Source organism: Mytilus trossulus, chromosome 1 (genome assembly GCF_036588685.1).
Source record: "Mytilus trossulus isolate FHL-02 chromosome 1, PNRI_Mtr1.1.1.hap1, whole genome shotgun sequence".
Taxonomy (NCBI): domain Eukaryota; kingdom Metazoa; phylum Mollusca; class Bivalvia; order Mytilida; family Mytilidae; genus Mytilus; species Mytilus trossulus.
The window spans coordinates 69,165,227-69,184,481 of NC_086373.1; the positions used below are offsets into that span (position 1 = coordinate 69,165,227).

Below are 19,255 nucleotides of genomic sequence, written 5' to 3' on the forward strand. Positions count from 1 at the left end.
ATATACAATTATTTACGATTCGTAATTATTAATTTCACAAGAATTTCAAAAAATGAAGAATACTCTTAAAAGATATAACGCAAAAATTACGGCGACTTTTCAGACATGAATATTCGACTGACTGTTAGAAAAACATCATAACATCAAGATCAAGATATTTAACTGGACATTTATGTTATCTTATATAACGGCACACTGTTATATGGTTTAATTTTGATAAACATATGAACCTAAAAAAGTGGCCAACTAAAACAATATCATTTATAAGAAATTACGAAAAAAATGACGTTTTTCTATTGTTTGGAGAGTTTTAAAAAAGAAAAAGCCAGTTGTAATTGTGCAATAAAACACAAATAAGCATTGCTATAAAAAAGATGTTTATAATAAACATAACATTGGTGACGTCGTTTTTCAGACAATTACTCGTACACGCATTCGAAGATAGATGCCTACATTTGAGCTGACGGATTAATTTTGAAAAAGACAAAGCTGATGACAAATGTGCAATAAAACACAAATAGGCACTCTTATGAAAAGATGCTTTTAATGAACATTGTGTTGGAAACGTCATTTTACAGACAATTAGTCGTAAACGCATTCAATAACATATATCTGCATCTGAATATTTTTGTACAAATTTTGTTTTTTATGAACTTAATTTAACTGCAATTTCTTAACTTGGGGATAGAAACTCGACTTACTGTTAGAAAAAAGCAAAGCATGAAGATCAAGATATCTAACTGTACACTATGTTATTTCATATAACGGCACAGTGTCATGTGGTTTAATTTTGATAAACAGTTTGACCAAACCACGTAGCTACGTAAGACAGACTTATTTATAATAAATTGAAAACAGAATGACGATTTGCTATTGTAAGAAGAGTTTTTTGAAGTACGAAGCTAGTGACATAGTGTGCAATGAACCACAAATATGAACTGTTAAATAAAAAAATGCTTTTAATAGGAATAACATTGGTAATTTAAGAGTTCAGGCAAATAGTCGTAAAAACATTCGAACACATATATCTGCACCCAAGGTAACTGAAACCCCCCCCCCTAAATAAAAAAAGAACTTTATTGTTTTTAGTGTACACTGTTTCTTTTGTACAATTATAACTTACTACATAAATATACAAATATTGACAATTTTTTTTTCTATTTTTAGGATACTTTTTGATTTCTTGGAATAGTTTCTTCAAATCAGAAGCATACATCTTAATTTTTGTAAACAGGTATTCAAATAACTGTTAATAAACGTGCAAAACACCGCTATCAAGACAACCAACTGCACATTTAGTCTTCCTATTATAACGGCGATCTTGTATGTAGTTCAGGTTTGTGAATAATATTTACAAAGGGTTAAAAGTAAAATAACAAAAAAATACTTAACTTTGAGGAAAATCAATTTGGAAAGTCCATAATCACATGGCAAAACATAATACCAAAACGCATCAAAAACGAATGGACAAGAACTCATATTCCTGACTTGGTACAGGCATTTTCAAATTTAGAAAATGGTGAATTAAACCTGGTTTCATAGCGGTAACCCTCTGACTTTGGTGACAGTCTCATCAAATTCCGTTATATTTACAAAAGCTTATTTTATGAGTAATTACAAATAATATGACGTTTTTCAATTGCATGGGAAGTCTTCAACACATCAGAGCTGGTGACAAATTATGCCAAAAAAATAGATAGGCAATGCTATTAATAGATACTTTAAATGAACATACAATTGGTAACGTAAAATTTCAGACAATTAGTCGTTAACGCATCCGAACACATGTATCTGCATTCGTGGATATTGATTTTTTTTGTAAAACAGTTAATGATCTGAAACAAATTTAGTATATACGGGTTTCTATTGTATTTTGAGAACTTGCTTCATTAATATACAATTGTTGACGATTTGTAATAATTAATTTTACAAGAATTTTAATACTTAAGGAATACTCTCATTAGATTTGACGCAAAAGTTGCGGCAACTTTTCCAGACAGGGATAGTCGAATGACTGTAAGAAAGAAAGCTTAACACCAAGATCAAGGTATTTCACTGTACATTTATGTTATCTTATATAACGGCAGAGTATAATGTGGTTAAATGTTCGGAAACATATTGATGAAAAAAAATAGCCACGTTATACAGTCTTATTTATAAAAAATTGCGAAAAAATGACATTTTTTACTGTTACATGTATTAGGAGGGTTTTGAAAAGACAAAACTAATGACAAATGTGCAATAAAACACAAATAAGATTATCTATAAAAAGATGCTTTTGATAAACATTACATTTGTGATGTAATATTTCAGATAAACAGTCGTAAACGCATTCACACACATATATCTGCATTTGAGCTTACTGATTATTTTTGTGAAGAAAAACAAATTACGAACTTAATCAAAAGTAATTGATACAAAGTGAAACTTATATATTACGTTGTTGTATTAGTGAGAATACAAGGTGTTTATCACAAATGTTAATTCACCTGATTGGGTGGAGCTTACGTTTTGATTAACATAAGGACAGTCTATTTGAAGATGTGTGTGATAAAGAGGATTGCCACTTCAATTATTATTGATTTCTAATCACCTATCATGTCACCAAACGAATTTACAAACAAAATGAGTGTATGATGTGGACAGTTCACTGATGAGTGTATAAAACACCTATATATAGATGAACTAGTCTATTATGAGCAAACCGATAAAACTCTGCCCAGTCAAGTAAAAGAAATCAAGCAGTACTTGCTGCCATTGCAAGTTTTGCTATTGCGGCAGTATATTAGTGATATAGCAAGGTGTATACTTCCTGGTGTTGCAAGTTGTACTATTGGGAAATATGAATACTTCATCGATGTGTATTAGTCAGAATACACGATGCATACTTGCTGGTGTTGCAAGTTGTTATATTGTGGAAGTTTATAAGTGAAAGTCAACTGTGTTTAATTTTACCAGTTTGGAATATATTCATTTGGTTCAGATTCAAAGTGATAAACAGTGTAAAGTAAAATCACAAAACTACTGAGCTCCGAGGAAAATTCAAAACGGAAAGTCCCCAATTAAATGACAAAAAAAACCCACATCAAACGAATGGACAACAACAACTTAACAAACAGACATTACAGGTAAAAACTCTAATTCGAAAGGTCACATTCTCGAAAAGAGAACGGGATTGTAGTTACGACATACATGTTAGGAACATATCTGATATCATTAATATAACAAATATTTCATGACGGTAAACATACTCGTGATGGCGTTCGTTAAAATTACGAAGTGATGATTTCAGCTTCCCAATGCTTCACTATTGGGAAGCTGAAACCTACTCTTTTGACGTTAATCCTAATACAGTGGCAAAATCAATAGCTCAAACATATCAAACGAAGGGATAGTGTGTGCGTTTAGCTGTGTTCATATAAATTCATTGTACATGGAAGCATTGTACACGCATCATTGTGTCATTGTGTAATTGTGGATAATTGAACATCCCAAGGTGATATTATAAATTGGTGGATATTGTTAATACATGTTGTATATATGTGTTAACGTGTTTATACATTTTGTGTGATATTTCATGATGCATATTGCATAGAAATCCATTGGTGACTTTGTGAAATAAAGTGTCTGAGGCATGTTGAATAGTGATATATTAGTGACATTGTGGATAATCAGGCCTAATACCCTATCAATCATGATATTGGATTATTGTACAACTAACAAATTAGGTGGTCAGAATGATTTTTAAAAGATTTACTGAAATAACCATTCTGATCGGTCAAAAGAGAAGGTTACTTTCCACAACATGAAATTTTGTGTCTAGAACATAGGTGGGTTTATTTCAAAGTAATATGATAAAATAACAGATCCACTTTTTTCTTTAATAAATAAGAAGTTATGATGTTGTACTATTAACGGAGTCCCAGTTAGGTTATAACACTACAGTCGATATTAAGGATTAACTTTTACCCTATTTGATGACAACTATCAGTTAATTATATATACAATGGGGGCCTAGGTATTTTGATAAAATATGAAATTCTGAAAAAAAAAAGAAAAAAGATCAAGATATTTTACTGTACAGTTATGTTAACTTATTTAACGGCAGAGTGTTATGTGGTTTAATTTTATAAACATATTGACCACGACAAAAAGCCACGTAAGACAGTATTATTTAAGAGGAAATTGCAAAAAAAAAAAGAACTTTAGGAGAGTTTTAAAAAAAAAGACAAAGCTAGTAACATAGTGTGCAAAAATACACAAATAAGCACGTTTATAAAAGATGCTTTAAATGAACATTACATTGGTAACATAATATTTCAGACATTAAGTCAAACACGCATTCGAACTCATATATCTACATTTGAGCTTACTGATTATTTTTTGTAAAAAAAAGACTTTATCAACTTTTACAAATTTGTCAAATAATTTCATTACATTTACAGCAAACATGTTGGCGACTTTTTTTTAGACAGAAATATTCTGCTAACTGCTATAAGAAAGCAAAACATGAAGATTAAGATATTAAACTGTACATTAATGTTATTTTATATCACGGCACCTTGTTATGTGGTTTATTTTATAGACATTTTGACCTCAAGAAGTAGCTACGTAAGACAGTCTTATTTATAATAATTGCAAATAAAATGGCGTTTTCTAGTTATAGACAAGTTTTTTAAAAGACAAAGCTAGTGACATAGTGTGCAAACTAACACAAATAAGCTCTTTTATATAAGAAGATGCGTTCAAAACAAATAACAAGGGTAAATTAACAATTCAGACAATCAGTCGTGAACACATTTGAACATATACATCTGCACCAAGGGTAACTCATTATTTCCGTAAAAAAATGAACTTAATTTTTGCTATGTACACTGTTTAATTTGTACAATTATTAGTTACTGCATAAATATTCAAGTAATGACTATTTTTTATTTATATTTTCAGGAGATTATCCGATTGTGTAGAATAGTATCTTCAAATCAGAAGCATATCTGTTGGATGAACTTTTGTAAACAGGTATATTCAAATAACTGTTATTAAACATGCAAAACACCACGATAAAACACTTAACTGGACAAGTATTCTTCCTTTGATAACGGCGCACTTGTATGTAGTTTAGTTTTGTAAATAATATTTCCTAAAAATAATTAATTGCAAATAAAATGTCGTTTTTCAATTACATGGAAAGTTTTCAACTAATCAAAGCTGGTGACAAATTATGCCAAAAAAAGATAGGCACTGCTAACAATAGATGCTTTAAATGATCATACAATTGGTAATGTAATATTTTAGACAAGTAGTCGCAAAGGCATTCGAACACATGTATCTGCATTCGTGGATATTGATTACTTTCAAATTGGTAAAAATATGATTGATTTCAAAAAAATTTAGTATACACTGTTTTCTATTGTACATTGATAACTTACTTCATCAATAAACAATTATTTACTATTTGTTACTATTAATTCCATTAGAATTTCAAAACTTGAAGAACACTCTCAAAAGACAAGACGCAAAAATTTCGGCGACTTTTCAGACATGAATATTCGACTGACTGTTAGAAAAACAGCATTACATCAAGATCAAGATATTTAACTGTACATTTATGTTATCTTATATAATGGCACACTGTTATATGGTTTAATGTTGATAAACATATTAACCTAACCCAGTAGCCACGTAAGACAGTATTATTTATAAGAAATTACGAATAAAATGACGTTTTTCTATTGTTTAGAGAGTTTTAAAAAAGAAAAACTTATTGACAATTGTGCAATAAAACACAAATAAGCATTTCTATAAAAAGATGTTTATATACTGAGTGCCAATGAAAACGCAACACTTTTGTTTTTCAAAAAAATCTTATAATTTTTATGTTATTTATATTAGAACTTTTTATAGTTGGTTTAAAATGACTTTTAAGACAGTTGACAAAAAAATTACGGTTGAGTGATTTTTGGAACAAATGCAAAGTAAGGGTTATTTTGAACGGACATAAACCGAGTTCACCGCTTTTCAACATACGCACCATTTTCACGATTTTGTCATTTAAAGCATGGCTCATGTCATGAATTTTCCCGCCCTTATTGTAAGGAAACTGCAATAAACATCTGAGTAAATGCCAGGACTTTCTGACAACCAGCGACATGCAGTTTTGGGCATGATCCAATGAAGCCTTTTTCTGCATACAATTACGAGAAGACTGAAGTTGTAGCCTCTACAATAACCCAAATCATCCACAAATTCAACCAAAATGGATCATTTACTGATAAGCGACATCCCGAGGTATAATAAGCAAGAAACGCTCAGCAAGACCAATACATTTTGTCTTAAACATATTCGATATCGACTCTGATGAGTGTACAAAGGTCACGAGAGTTCAATGGTGGTCACGGTAGATCCTTTGGAGCAATTTCAGTAAGGCACCATTTGCGCAGAAATTGTTACAGAGCACCGAAGTCTTTCGTTAATGATATCTTAACGGCCGTTAGGCGTAAATATCGAATTCTGTAGACCAAAATCATGCATTGTGTACAAAAAACCGTCAGTGGTGGTTACATAAACATTTGGCACTCATCATGGCCAAAAGTCATGTGTTTCGCCCGATTTTTGTCCGATCGAGCAAATTATGCATCAGATTGGACATGGTTTAGACGATGAAAACCCCCACCAATATCATAAAGTCAGCTTGAGTTTGATAAGCGGGACAAGTGGAACAACATTCATCGAGATCGCATTAAACGTCAAGGATGATTAGTTCCACGGTGCTATCGAGATTGCACTACACAACGGGGTTGTAACATGTTTTGTTAGGACTGTGAGTTGATGATTCGACATTGGATGTTTCGTTTACCTATAGCGTCTGAAAGAAGACATTGAAACATTTTTGTTTGATATCGATCTATTGTTAGTATTGTTAGTTTTCAAGAACAATTTATTTTGAAAGATTATCATTTCTAATATAAATTTTATATTTGAAAAACCAAGTGTTGCGTTTTCATTGGCACTCAGTATAATAAACATAACATTGGTAACGTTGGTTTTCAGAAAACTACTCGTACACGCATTCGAACACAGATGTCTACATTTGAGCTAACTGATTATTTTTGTAAAAAAAAGACTTTATGAACTTTAACACATTTAGTGATCACTGTGTAATATTTCTTTAATATACAATCATTGACTATTTGCTACTATTAATTTTACTAGCATTTGAAAACTTGTCAAAAAATCTAATAACATTAACAGCAAATATTTCGGCGACTTTTCAGACATAAATATTCAACTGACTATTAGAAAAACAGCATTACATCAAGATCAAGATATCTCACTGTACTTTTATGTCATCAAACATAACGGCCCAGTGTAATATTGTTTAATTTTGATAAACATATTGACCTAGACATTAAGCCACGTAAGACAGTCTTATTTATAAGAAAATGCAAAAAAATAACGTTTTTCAATTGCATGGGAAAATTTCAACACATCAAAGCTGGTGACAAATTATGCCAAAAAAAATATAGGCACTGCTATCAATAGATACTATAAAGGAACATACAATTGGTTACGTATTTTTTTAGACAAGAAGTCGTAAACGCATTCGAACACATGCATCTGCATTGGCGGATATTGATTATTTTTGTAAACAGGAGATAAACCTCAAACAAATTTAGTATACACTGTTTTCTATTGTTCATTTATAACTTACTTCATTATTATACAATTATTTACGATTAGTAATTATTAATTTCACTAGAATTTCAAAACTTAAAGAATACTCTTAAAAAATAAGACGCAAAAATATCGGCGACTTTTCAGACATGAATATTCGACTGACTGTTAGAAAAACAGCATAAAATCAAGATCAAGATATTTAACTGGACATTTATGTTATCTTATATAACGGCACATTATAATATGGTTTAATTTTAATAAACATATTAACCTAAAAATGTAGCCACGTAAAACAGTATTATTCATAAGAAATAACGAACAAAATGACGTTTTTCTATTGTTTTGAGAGTTTTAAAAAAGAAAAACCTAGTGACAATTGTGCAATAAAACACAAATAAGCATTTCTATAAAAAGATATTTATAATAAACATAACATTGGTAACGTCGTATTTCAGACAATTACTCGTACGTACACGCATTCGAACACAGATGCCTACATTTGAGACTTTATGAACTTTAAAAAAATAGTGATCACTGTGTTATATTTCTTTAATATTCAATTATTGACTATTTGCTACTATTAATTTTACTAGAATTTGAAAACTTGTCAAAAAATTTAACATTAACAGCAAATATTTCGGCGACTTTTCAGACATAAATATTCAACTGACTGTTAGAAAAACAGCATTACATCAAGATCAAGATATCTAACTGTACGTTTATGTCATCATACATAACGGCCCAGTGTAATGTGGTTTAATTTTGATAAACATATTGACCCAGACATTAAGCCACGTAAGACAGTCTTTTTTATAAGAAAATGCGAAAAAATAACGTTTTTCAATTGCATGGGAAGTTTTCGACACATTATGGTGACAAATTATGCCCCAAAAAATATAGGCACTGCTATCAATAGATGCTTTAAAGGAACATACAGATGCCAACGTAATATTTTAGACAATTAGTCGTAAACACATTCGAACACATGTATCTGCATTCGTGGATATTGATTAATTTTTGTAAACATGTGATTGATCTCAAACAAATTTAGTATACACTGTTTTCTTTTAAACATTGATAACTTACTTCATTAATATACAATTATTTACGATTTGTAATTATTCATTTCACTAGAATTTCAAAAAATGAAGAATACTCTTAAAAGATAAGACGCAAAAATTTCGGCGACTTTTCAGACATGAATATTCGACTGACTGTTAGAAAAACAGCATAACATCAAGATCAAGATATTTAACTGGACATTTATGTTATCTTATATAACGGCACACTGTTATATGGTTTAATTTTGATAAACATATGAACCTAAAAAAGTAGCCAAGTAAAACAGTATTATTCATAAGAAATAACGAATAAAATGACGTTTTTCTATTGTTTGGAGATTTTTAAAAAAGAAAAACCTAGTGACAATTGTGCAATAAAACACAAATAAGCAGTTCTATAAAAAGATATTTATAATAAACATAACATTGGTAACGTCGTATTTTAGACAATTACTCGTACACGCATTCGAACACAGATGCCTACATTTGAGCTGACTAATTATTTTTGTAAACAAAGACCTTATGAACTTTAACAAATTTAGTGATCACTGTGTTATATTTCTTTAATATACAATTATTGACTATTTGCTACTATTAATTTTACTAGAATTTGAAAACTTGTCAAAAAATTTAATAACATTAACATCAAAAATTTCGGCGACTTTTCAGACATGAATATTCGACTGATTGTCAGAAAAACAGCATTACATCAATATCAAGATATCTAACTGTACGTTTATTTCATCAAACATGACGGCCCAGTGTAATGTGGTTTAATTTTGATAAATATATTGACCCAGACATTAAGCCACGTAATACAGTCTTATTTATAAGAAAATGCAAAAAAATAACGTTTTTTTAATTGCATGGGAAAATTTCAACACATCAAAGCTGGTGACAAATTATGCCAAAAAAAATATAGGCACTGCTATCAATAGATGCTATAAAGGAACATACAATTGGTAACGTAATTTTTTAGACAATAAGTCGTAAACGCATTCGAACACATGAATCTGCATTCGCGGATATTGATTATTTTTTTGTAAACACGAGATAAACCTCAAACAAATTTAGTATACACTGTTTTCTATTGTTCATTTATAACTTACTTCATTATTATACAATTATTTACGATTAGTAATTATTAATTTCACTAGAATTTCAAAACTTAAAGAATACTCTTAAAAAATAAGACGCAAAAATATCGGCGACTTTTCAGACATGAATATTCGACTGACTGTTAGAAAAACAGCATTACATTAAGATCAAGATATTTAACTGGACATTTATGTTATCTTATATAACGGCACACTGTAATATGGTTTAATTTTGATAAACATATTTACCAAAAAATGTAGCCACGTAAAAGAGTACTATTCATAAGAAATAACGAATAAAATGACGTTTTTCTATTGTTTGGAGAGTTTTAAAAAAGAAAACTTAGTGACAATTGTGCAATAAAACACAAATAAGCATTTCTATAAAAAGATGTTTAGAATAAACATAACATTGGTAACGTTGCATTTCAGAAAACTACTCGTGCACGCATTCGAACACAGATGTCTACATTTGAGCTAACTGATTATTTTTGTAAAAAAAAGACTTTATGAACTTTAACAAATTTAGTGATCACTGTGTAATATTTCTTTAATATACAATCATTGACTATTTGCTACTATTAATTTTACTAGAATTTGAAAACTTGTCAAAAAATCTAATAACATTAACATCAAAAATTTCGGCAACTTTTCAGACATGAATATTCAACTGACTGTTAGAAAAACAGCATTACATCAATATCAAGATATCTAACTGTACTTTTATGTCATCATACATAACGGCCCAGTGTAATGTGGTTTAATTTTGATAAACATATTTACCCAGACATTAAGCCACGTGAGACATTCTTATTTTTAAGAAAATGCGAAAAAATAACGTTTTTCAATTGCATGGGAAGTTTTCAAAACATCAAAGCTGGTGACAAATTATGCCAAAAAAAATATAGGCACTGCTATCAATGGATGCTTTAAAGGAACATACAATTGGCAACGTAATATTTTAGACAATTAGTCGTAAACACATTCGAACACATGTATCTGCATTCGCGGATATTGATTATTTTTGTAAACATGTGATTGATCTCAAACAAATTTAGAATACACTGTTTTCTATTAAACATTGATAACTTACTTCATTAATATACAATTATTTACGATTTGTAATTATTAATTTCACTAGAATTACAAAAAATGAAGAATACTCTTAAAAGATAAGACGCAAAAATTTCGGCTACTTTTCAGACATGAATATTCGACTGACTGTTAAAAAAACAGCATAACATCAAGATCAAGATATATAACGGGACATTTATGTTATCTTATATAACGGCACACTGTTATATGGTTTAATTTTGATAAACATATGAACCTAAAAAAGTAGCCAAGTAAAACAGTATTATTCATAAGAAATAACGAATAAAATGACGTTTTTCTATTGTTTGGAGAGTTTTAAAAAAGAAAAACCGAGTCACAATTGTGCAATAAAACACAAATAAGCATTTCTATAAAAAGATATTTATAATAAACATAACATTGGTAACGTCGTATTTCAGACAATTACTCGTACACGCATTCGAACACAGATGCCTACATTTGAGCTGACTCATTATTTTTGTAAACAAAGACTTTATGAACTTCAACAAATTTAGTGATCACTGTGTTATATTTCTTTAATATACAAATATTGACTATTTGCTACTATTAATTTTACTAGAATTTGAAAACTTGTCAAAAAATCTAATAACATTAACATCAAAAATTTCGGCGACTTTTCAGACATGAATATTCAACTGACTGTTAGAAAAACAGCATTACATCAAGATCAAGATATCTAACTGTACGTTTATGTCTTCATACATAACGGCCCAGTGTAATGTGGTTTAATTTTGATCAACATATTGACCCAGACATTAAGCCACGTAAGACAGTCTTATAAGAAAATGTGACAAAATAACGTTTTTCAATTGCATGGGAAGTTTTCAACACATCAAAGCTGGTGACAAATTATGCCAAAAATAAATATAGGCACTGCTATCAATAGATTCCTTAAAGGAACATACAATTGGTAACGTAATATTTTAGACAATTAGTCGTAAACACATTCGAACACATGTATCTGCATTTGTGGATATTGATTATTTTTGTAAACATATGATTGATCTCAAACAAATTTAGTATACACTGTTTTCTATTGTACATTGATAACTTACTTCTTTCATATACAATTATTTACGATTTGTAATTATTAATTTCACTAGAATTTCAAAAAATGAAGAATACTCTTAAAAGATAAGACGCAAAAATTTCGGCGACTTTTCAGACATGAATATTCGACTGACTGTTAGAAAAACAGCATAACATCAAGATCAAGATATTTAACTGGACATTTATGTTATCTTATATAACGGCACACTGTTATATGGTTTAATTTTGATAAACATATGAACCTAAAAAAGTAGCCAAGTAAAACAGTATTATTCATAAGAAATAACGAATAAAATGACGTTTTTCTATTGTTTGGAGAGTTTTAAAAAAGAAAAACCTAGTGACAATTGTGCAATAAAACACAAATAAGCATTTCTATAAAAAAATGTTTATAATAAACATAACATTGGTAACATCGTATTTCAGAAAACTACTCGTACACGCATTCGAACACAGTTCTCTACATTTGAGCTAGCTGGGGTTTTTTTTTATAAAAAAAAGACTTTATGAAATTCAACAAATTTAGTGATCACTGTGTAATATTTCTTTAATATTCAATTATTGACTATTTGCTACTATTACTCTGACTAGAATTTGACAATTTGTCAAAAAATCTAATAATATTAACATCAAAAATTTCGGCGACTTTTCAGACATAAATATTCAACTGACTGTTAGAAAAACAGCATTACATCAAGATTAAGATATCTAACTGTACTTTTATGTCATCATACATAACGGCCCAGTGTAATGTGGTTTAATTTTGATAAACATATTGACCCAGACATTAAGCCACGTAAGAGAGTCTTATTTTTAAGAAAATGCGACAAAATAACGTTTTTCAATTGCATGGGAAGTTTTCAACACATCAAAGCTGGTGAAAATTATGCCAAAATAAATATAGGCACTGCTATCAACAGATGCTATAAAGGAACATACAATTGGTTACGTATTTTTTTAGACAAGAAGTCGTAAACACATTCGAACACATGAATCTGCATTCGCGGATATTGATTATTTTTGTAAACACGAGATAAACCTCAAACAAATTTAGTATACACTGTTTTCTATTGTTCATTTATAACTTACTTCATTAATATATAATTATTTACGATTAGTAATTATTAATTTCACTAGAATTTCAAAACTTAAAGAATACTCTTAAAAAATAAGACGCAAAAATTTCGGCGACTTTTCAGACATGAATATTCGACTGACTGTTAGAAAAACAGCATTACATTAAGATCAAGATATTTAACTGGACATTTATGTTATCTTATATAACGGCACACTGTAATATGGTTTAATTTTGACAAACATATTAACCCAAAAATGTAGCCACGTAAAACAGTACTATTAATAAGAAATAACGAATAAAATGACGTTTTTCTATTGTTTGGAGAGTTTTAAAAAAGAAAACATAGTGACAATTGTGCAATAAAACACAAATAAGCATTTCTATAAAAAGATGTTTATAATAAACATAACATTGGTAACGTCGTATTTCAGACAATTACTGGTACACGCATTCGAACACAGATGTCTACATTTGAGCTGACTGATTATTTTTGTAAAAAAAAGACTTTATGAACTTTAACACATTAAGTGATCACTGTGTAATATTTATTTAATATACAATTATTGACTATTTGCTACTATTACTCTTACTGGAATTTGACAACTTGTCAAATTTAATAACATTAACATCAAAAATTTCGGAGACTTTTTAGACATGAATATTCAACTGACTGTTAGAAAAACAGCATTACATCAAGATCAAGATATCTAACTGTACTTTTATGTCATCATATATAACGGCCCAGTGTAATGTGGTTTAATTTTGATAAACATATTGACCCAGACATTAAGCCACATCACACAGTCTTATTTATAAGAAAATGCGAAAAAATAACGTTTTTCAATTGCATGGGAAATTTTCAACACATCAAAGCCGGTGACAAATTATGCCAAAAAAATATAGGCACTGCTATCAATAGATGCTTTAAAGAAACATACAATTGGAAACGTAATATTTTAGACAATTAGTCGTAAACACATTCGAACACATGTATCTGCATTCGCAGATATTGATTATTTTTGTAAACATGTGATTGATCTAAAACAAATTTAGTATACACTGTTTTCTATTTAACATTGATAACTTACTTCATTAATATACAATTATTTACGATTTGTAATTATTAATTTCACTAGAATTTCAAAAAATGAAGAATACTCTTAAAAGATAAGACGCAAAAATTTCGGCGACTTTTCAGACATGAATATTCGACTGACTGTTAGAAACAGCATAACATCAAGATCAAGATATTTAACTGGACATTTATGTTATCTTATATAACGGCACACTGTTATATGGTTTAATTTTGATAAACATATGAACCTAAAAAAGTAGCCAAGTAAAACAGTATTATTCATAAGAAATAACGAATAAAATGACGTTTTTCTATTGTTTGGAGAGTTTTAAAAAAGAAAAACCTAGTGACAATTGTGCAATAAAACACAAATAAGCATTTCTATAAAAAAATGTTTATAATAAACATAACATTGGTAACGTCGTATTTCAGAAAACTACTCGTACACGCATTCGAACACAGATCTCTACATTTGAGCTAGCTGTTTTGTTTTTGATAAAAAAAGAATATATGAACTTCAACAAATTTAGTGACCACTGTGTAATATTTCTTTAGTATACAATTATTGACTATTTGCTACTATTACTCTTACTGGAATTTGACAACTTGTCAAATTTAATAACATTAACATCAAAAATTTCGGCGACTTTTCAGACATGAATATTCAACTGACTGTTAGAAAAACAGCATTACATCAAGATCAAGATATCTAACTGTACTTTTATGTCATCATACATAACGGCCCAGTGTAATGTGGTTTAATTTTGATAAACATATTGACCCAGACATTAAGCCACGTAAGACAGTCTTATTTATAAGAAAATGCGAAAAAATAACGTTTTTCAATTGCATGGGAAGTTTTCAACACATCAAAGCCGGTGACAAATAATGCCAAAAAAATATAGGCACTGCTATCAATAGATGCTTTAAAGAAACATACAATTGGCAACGTAATATTTTAGACAATTAGTCGTAAACACATTCGAACACATGTATCTGCATTCGCGGATATTGATTATTTTTGTAAACATGTGATTGATCTCAAACAAATTTAGTATACACTGTTTTCTATTGTACATTGATAACTTACTTCATTCATATACAATTATTTACGATTTGTAATTATTAATTTCACTACAATTTCAAAACTTGAAGAATACTCCTAAAAAATAAGACGCAAAAATTTCGGCGTCTTTTTCAGACATGAATATTCGGCTGACTGTTAGAAAGACAGCATTACATCAAGATCAAGATATCTAACTGTACTTTTATGTCATCAAACATAACGGCCCAGTGTAATGTGGTTTAATTTTGATCAACATATTGACCCAGACATTAAGCCACGTAAGACAGTCTTATTTTTAAGAAAATGCGAAAAAATAACGTTTTTCAATTGCATGGGAAGTTTTCAACACATCAAAGCCGGTGACAAATTATGCCAAAAAAATATAGGCACTGCTATCAATAGATGCTTTAAAGAAACATACAATTGGTAACGTAATATTTTAGACAATAAGTCGTAAACACATTCGAACACATGTATCTGCATTCGCGGATATTGATTATTTTTGTAAACATGTGATTGATCTCAAACAAATTTAGTATACACTGTTTTCTATTAAACATTGATAACTTACTTCATTAATATACAATTATTTACGATTTGTAATTATTAATTTCACTAGAATTTCAAAAAATGAAGAATACTCTTAAAAGATAAGACGCAAAAATTTCGGCGACTTTTCAGACATGAATATTCGACTGACTGTTAGAAAAACAGCATAACATCAAGATCAAGATATTTAACTGGACATTTATGTTATCTTATATAACGGCACACTGTTATATGGTTTAATTTTGATTAACATATGAACCTAAAAAAGTAGCCAAGTAAAACAGTATTATTCATAAGAAATAACGAATAAAATGACGTTTTTCTATTGTTTGGAGAGTTTTAGAAAAGAAAAACCTAGTGACAATTGTGCAATAAAACACAAATAAGCATTTCTATAAAAAAATGTTAATAATAAACATAACATTGGTAACGTCGTATTTCAGAAAACTACTCGTACACGCATTCGAACACAGATCTCTACATTTGAGCTAGCTGTTGGTTTTTTTTTACAAAAAAAAGACTTTATGAACTTCAACAAATTTTATGATCACTGTGTAATATTTCTTTAATATATAATTATTGACTATTTGCTACTATTTCTCTTACTAGAATTTGACAACTTGTCAAAAAATCTAATAATATTAACATCAAAAATTTCGGCGACTTTTCAGACATGAATATTCAACTGACTGTTAGAAAAACAGCATCACATCAAGATCAAGATATCTAACTGTACTTTTATGTCATCATACATAACGGCCCAGTGTAATGTGGTTTAATTTTGATAAACATATTGACCCAGACATTAAGCCACGTAAGACAGTCTTATTTTTAAGAAAATGCGACAAAATAACGTTTTTCAATTGCATGGGAAGTTTTCAACACATCAAAGCTGGTGACAAATTATGCCAAAATAAATATAGGCACTGCTATCAATAGATGCCTTAAAGGAACATACAATTGGTAACGTAATATATTAGACAATTAGTGGTAAACACATTCGAACACATGTATCTGCATTTGTGGATATTGATTATTTTTGTAAACATATGATTGATCTAAAAAAAAATTAGTATACACTGTTTTCTATTGTACATTGATAACTTACTTCATTCATATACAATTATTTACGATTTGTAATTATTAATTTCACTACAATTTCAAAACTTGAAGAAAACTCATAAAAAATAAAACGCAAAAATTTCGGCGTCTTTTTCAGACATGAATATTCGGCTGACTGTTAGAAAAACAGCATTACATCAAGATCGAGATATTTAACTGGACATTTATGTTATCTTATATAACGGCACACTGTAATATGGTTTAATTTTGATAAACATATTAACCCAAAAATGTAGCCACGCAAAACAGTATTATTCATAAGAAATAACGAATACAATGACGTTTTTCTATTGTTTTGAGAGTTTTAAAAAAGAAAAACCTAGTGAAAATTGTGCAATAAAACTAAAATAAGCATTTCTATAAAAAGATATTTCTAATAAACATAACATTGGTAGCGTTGGTTTTCAGAAAACTACTCGTACACGCATTCGAACACAGATGTCTACATTTGAGCTAGCTGGTTTTTTTTGTAAAAAAAAGACTTTATGAACTTTAACACATTTAGTGATCACTGCGTAATATTTCTTTAGTATACAATCATTGACTATTTGCTACTATTAATTTTACTAGAATTTGACAACTTGTCAAAAAATCTAATAATATTAACATAAAAAATATCACGACTTTTCAGACATGAATATTCAACTGACTGTTAGAAAAACAGCATTACATCAAGATCAAGATATCTAACTGTACTTTTATGTCATCAAACATAACGGCCCAGTGTAATGTGGTTTAATTTTGATCAACATATTGACCCAGACATTAAGCCACGTAAGACAGTCTTATTTTTAAGAAAATGCGAAAAAATAACGTTTTTCAATTGCATGGGAAGTTTTCAACACATCAAAGCTGGTGACAAATTATGCCAAAAAAATATAGGCACTGCTATCAATAGATGCTTTAAAGAAACATACAATTGGCAACGTAATATTTTAGACAATAAGTCGTAAACACATTCGAACACATGTATCTGCATTCGCGGATATTGATTATTTTTGTAAACATGAGATTGATCTGAAACAAATTTAGTATACACTGTTTTCTATTAAACATTGATAACTAACTTCATTAATATACAATTATTTACGATTTGTAATTATTAATTTCACTAGAATTTCAAAAAATGAAGAATACTCTTAAAAGATAAGACGCAAAAATTTCGGCGACTTTTCAGACATGAATATTCGTCTGACTGTTAGAAAAACAGCATAACATCAAGATCAAGATATTTAACTGGACATTTATGTTATCTTTTATAACGGCACACTGTTATATGGTTTAATTTTGATAAACATATGAACCTAAAAAAGTAGCCAAGTAAAACAGTATTATTCATAAGAAATAACGAATAAAATGACGTTTTTCTATTGTTTGGAGAGTTTTAAAAAAGAAAAACCTAGTGACAATTGTGCAATAAAACACAAATAAGCATTTCTATAAAAAAATGTTTATAATAAACATAACATTGGTAACGTCGTATTTCAGAAAACTACTCGTACACGCATTCAAACACAGATCTCTACATTTGAGCTAGCTGGGTTTTTTTTTTATAAAAAAAAGACTATATGAACTTCAACAAATTTAGTGATCACTGTGTAATATTTCTTAAGTATACAATTATTGACTATTTGCTACTATTACTCTGACTAGAATTTGACAACTTGTCAAAAAATCTAATAACATTAACATCAAAAATTTCGGCGACTTTTCAGACATGAATATTCAACTGACTGTTAGAAAAACAGCATTACATCAAGATCAAGATATCTAACTGTACTTTTATGTCATCAAACATAACGGCCCAGTGTAATGTGGTTTAATTTTGATCAACATATTGACCCAGACATTAAGCCACGTAAGACAGTCTTATTTTTAAGAAAATGCGACAAAATAACGTTTTTCAATTTCATGGGAAGTTTTCAACACATCAAAGCTGGTGACAAATTATGCCAAAATAAATATAGGCACTGCTATCAATAGATTCCTTAAAGGAACATACAATTGGTAACGTAATATTTTAGACAATTAGTCGTAAACACATTCGAACACATGTATCTGCATTTGTGGATATTGATTATTTTTGTAAACATATGATTGATCTCAAAAAATTTTAGTATACACTGTTTTCTATTGTACATTGATAACTTACTTCATTCATATACAATTATTTACGATTTGTAATTATTAATTTCACTACAATTTCAAAACTTGAAGAATACTCCTAAAAAATAAGACGCAAAAATTTCGGCGTCTTTTTCAGACATGAATATTCGGCTGACTGTTAGAAAGACAGCATTACATCAAGATCAAGATATCTAACTGTACTTTTATGTCATCAAACATAACGGCCCAGTGTAATGT

General features: G+C 29.2%; 1 long non-coding RNA gene across 1 annotated transcript; it reads left to right on the top strand.

The window, feature by feature from the left end:
- The first annotated feature begins 1,236 nt into the window (after window positions 1-1,236).
- LOC134709786 (uncharacterized) lies at window positions 1,237-3,818 on the top strand. Its single transcript, XR_010106043.1, has 3 exons — window positions 1,237-1,336; window positions 1,950-2,047; window positions 2,314-3,818. It is a non-coding gene; the product is annotated as an uncharacterized LOC134709786 (long non-coding RNA).
- The last annotated feature ends 15,437 nt before the right edge of the window (window positions 3,819-19,255 follow it).